The sequence below is a fragment of the Polistes canadensis genome, unplaced genomic scaffold (genome assembly GCF_001313835.1).
Source record: "Polistes canadensis isolate GaletaPanama2010 unplaced genomic scaffold, ASM131383v1 scaffold_350, whole genome shotgun sequence".
Classification (NCBI taxonomy): domain Eukaryota; kingdom Metazoa; phylum Arthropoda; class Insecta; order Hymenoptera; family Vespidae; genus Polistes; species Polistes canadensis.
The window spans coordinates 12,503-16,123 of record NW_014569897.1 but is presented as its reverse complement, the minus strand read 5'-3'; the positions used below and the strand labels follow the sequence as shown (position 1 = coordinate 16,123).

At 32.5% G+C, this 3,621-nt stretch overlaps 1 protein-coding gene across 1 annotated transcript in view; it reads right to left on the bottom strand.

Annotated features, from left to right (window-relative positions):
* Window positions 1-2,356, bottom strand: part of LOC106791892 (inositol-pentakisphosphate 2-kinase) — a 103,523-nt gene extending 101,167 nt beyond the window's left edge. The window contains exon 1 of the mRNA XM_014757887.1: window positions 1,952-2,356. The gene's annotated coding sequence lies outside the window, so the exon portion shown is untranslated. The remainder of the gene's footprint in view (window positions 1-1,951) is intronic.
* Window positions 2,357-3,621: the final 1,265 nt, after the last annotated feature.

Here is a 3,621-nt window from a genome sequence, read left to right as displayed (position 1 = left end):
TTAATATTAATATAATATTAATTAATTATATATATATAATTGTGAATAATATTATTTAATTTTATACTTATAATATATTTTTTACAATTATCATACTACCGTACAAAACTATCATAATTTCTTGTGCAATTTTACGTTTAATCTTTTATACTATTATTATTATTATTATTATTATTAAATAATTATTCAAAGAGCTAACACAGAGAGAGAGAGAGAGAGACAGAGGCCCATTTTATTGTTAATAAAAGGGATAAAAAGGTTACAGCGAAAGGGAGAGTTTGATAGATCAACTCGAAACAGTGACGAGACACAGGATGTTGTTTGAGAAGGGAGAAAAAAAAAGGAGTAAGGAGAATAAGGGGGGAGGGAAGTGGGGGGGAAGTTCGAGAGGGGAAAAAAGAATTAAACATAAAAAAGGCACGAGTGCAGAGACAGCTGGTTCCTCCTCCTTTACCTCCCCCCCCCACTACCCCTTGTATATCCTTCTCTCTCTCTATCTCTCCCTTTGTCTCCCTTTCACCCCCTGTCTCCTCACCCCACCCCTTTTTCAAGCAACGCAATATATTCCACATGACGAATTTGCGTGTGCATGCGTGCACGCGTGCATGCGTGCGTGGTACAAGCATATCCTGGGATATGCGGTTGTTGTACCGCATGCGTGTTACGATGTTTCGTGACGCTTCAAGGGATGAGTTAGTAGTATTAGTAATAGTAATAATAATAATAATAATAATAATAATAATAATAATAGTAGTAGTAGTAGTAGTAAATATACTCGATTGATACGCATGCGGGACAAAAGAGAAAAATTGACCGACTTTTTCTCATTCGATTCGTATTACAAAAAGAAAGGAAGATATTAATTCGATTATTCTCTTTTTTTTATGTTATTATTATTTCTTCCTTTTATTTTTTCTTTTTTCTTTTTATTTTCTAAATTGTTTTTCAATTTATTTCGTAAAAATCATATTATAATTAATAATTATAGAAAGAATAATGAAATTAATAGAAATATTTCTTAGAACAAAAAAAAAGTTGATTGTTAAATCGTTCATCTCGTCAGCCGTATTAAAGATCTTATAAATTTATTTTGTACATTTTTTTTTTTTTATACCTAAGAATAATATTATTCTTATGCAATTGATAAATGGTTGTGTATGGTATGAAATATCGGTTATAAAAATATCTCTGTCGAAGAAAAAAATTAATCGATTCGACGTAACACATATAATTCGAATAACAATTTTATAAATTACGTTTTAAAAAAAAAAAACAAAAAAAAAGAAAACAAGAAAAAAAATCAAGAACGCTAACATTAAAAATTTTTCACGACAAATAAATTATTCTCCGACCGATAAGATATCCACAATCGATCTTTATTTTATTAACCTCATAATATATAGATAAAAAAAAACCCAAAAAAAACAAAAAATAATTTCAACAAAAATATGGTGATAATAATTTAATCAACGGTTGGAAAGGAAAGGGGAGAAAAATAAGAAGAAGACGAACGTATACTAGCACACGTTAAAGTAAAAAAAAAACGAAAAAAACAAAACAACTCCCCAACTTTTTTCTATAGGCTTATAAAGCCTAATTTTTAATTTCTTTGTTTTTTGCCTTTGCAACGATAACTATTACACACACACACACACAGCTGTGATAAGATATTTTTTCGAACATTTTACAAAAAAATTATTTGATCTTCCACGCGGCGCGCGTATCTACAATGTGTGTATGTACACTGTACAAGCTGCTGTAAAAAAGAAATGTAGGTCAAAAGCTTGCGCTTATAACGCAAACGTAATACACGCGCAAACAACACGCGTACGCACACACACATATATATATATATACATACCTGCAAATGTAAAAAAAAAGATATATCTATGCATGTATATATATGTATGCGTTGAAGAAAAAAATGGAGAAAAATCAACATATTACATACCTTCCGTACATTTTCGTTGTCGAACAAATCGAGCATCGATTAACGTCTCGGTGATCTTTATTACTCAGGGAAGAATGTTGATTGGTTGGTTGGTAGGAAGGAAGGAAGGAAGATAGGAAGTGGAATGAGTTAGAAAAAGAAGGTTCTTCTGTTCGAAAATAAAATCATCCTACCGGATAAATCGCATGACCCAACGCGATCCTCCTCCCGGTGTCCTTTCGATCGGCTTGCAGTTCTAAAATTGGACGATAACTTTGCCCTTTCTCGTACTTCAAAGAGGAGTATATCATATATCTCTCTCTCTTTCTCTCTCACTCTCTCTCATTTTCTCGAGTGTTGGAGGTACTCTAATATATAGGAAAACTCAACAATTTTTAACTACTTGCTTTATTTTTTTTTCTTTCCACCTCTCGCCCTAACCACCACACCACACCCCCTTCCCCCCCCCCTCCTTATTACTCCGCCTTATTTTTGTCCTTTTTCTTTTTTTCTTTCGTAACGAAAATAACGACACGACGTATACGAGAGAAGAAAGAGCCTGTTTATTATTTTTTTATTATTTTTATAAACTCCTTGCACACATATCTGTCTGTGTGTGTGTGTGTGTGTTTATTTTTTTTTTTATTACCTTTCTCTTTTTTACGTTTCACGTCGTATGCCATCGTTGTTGTTGTTGTTATTGTTCCAATAATGCTGTTAATTGCATCGATATTTTTTCTCTAACAATTATGTTATTATTATTATTATTATTATATGTATTCAAATTGATGATGTATTAATCGATATTGTAATTAAATATAATATGTAATATAAACGATATTGTGTATACCCCAATAACGTAATACCACGTTGCGTTACAATTTTTACTTGAAAATAAATAAAACATCATTGCCGTGCTTATACAAAATTTCAAGATTAGCGAATCGCAATTTATGTAATTCATTGTCGTTACGATTTATCCTTATTCCAAGTGCACGCGTAAAAAGCTTCCAAAATTTTCTTTAGAAGGGTCACTCCACGACCGATTATCCAACCCCGCTCCCTCACCCGCTATTAAGATTTCTTTCACACAGACGAGGGAAAATTGTCTTCCCCTTGTCTCTATCTATCTTCTCTTTTTATTTATTTTTTTTTTCTTTTTTTCTTTCTTTCTTTCGCATCGTTCGTGCTCGCGAGCGAGAAGCCGAGAAAAACACGTAAAACGAGGTCGTCTCTCGGCACAGGATGAACAATATATGTCTGTGTAGGTAACCATATATACGTATGTATCGTGCATATATATATGTGTGTAAGTAAGTGTACGTGCGTTCTAGCGAAATGAGGTCGTACCCACCGAGGTCAAAGGAATCTCTTTTATCGCGTTTCCTTTTGCAAAAGCTTCGTCGTACACACACGTTCTCTCTCCTTTCCACTCTTCTCTTCTCTTTTCTTGCTTAACTTCGATTTTTACTTCAAATTTTCTGACCTCCTTTTATTTAAACTCCCCCCACCCCACCCACCACCACTTCATTCCCTCTTTCTCTCTTTCTCTTTTTTGTTTTGTTTTTATTTATCTTTTTTGTTTTTTTGTTAAAGAGATTAAAGGTAAAATAAGAAGAATAAAAGAAGAAAAAATAAAAAAAAACGATTTAGATGGCACGTCGTCGCAAATATATATATATATATATATA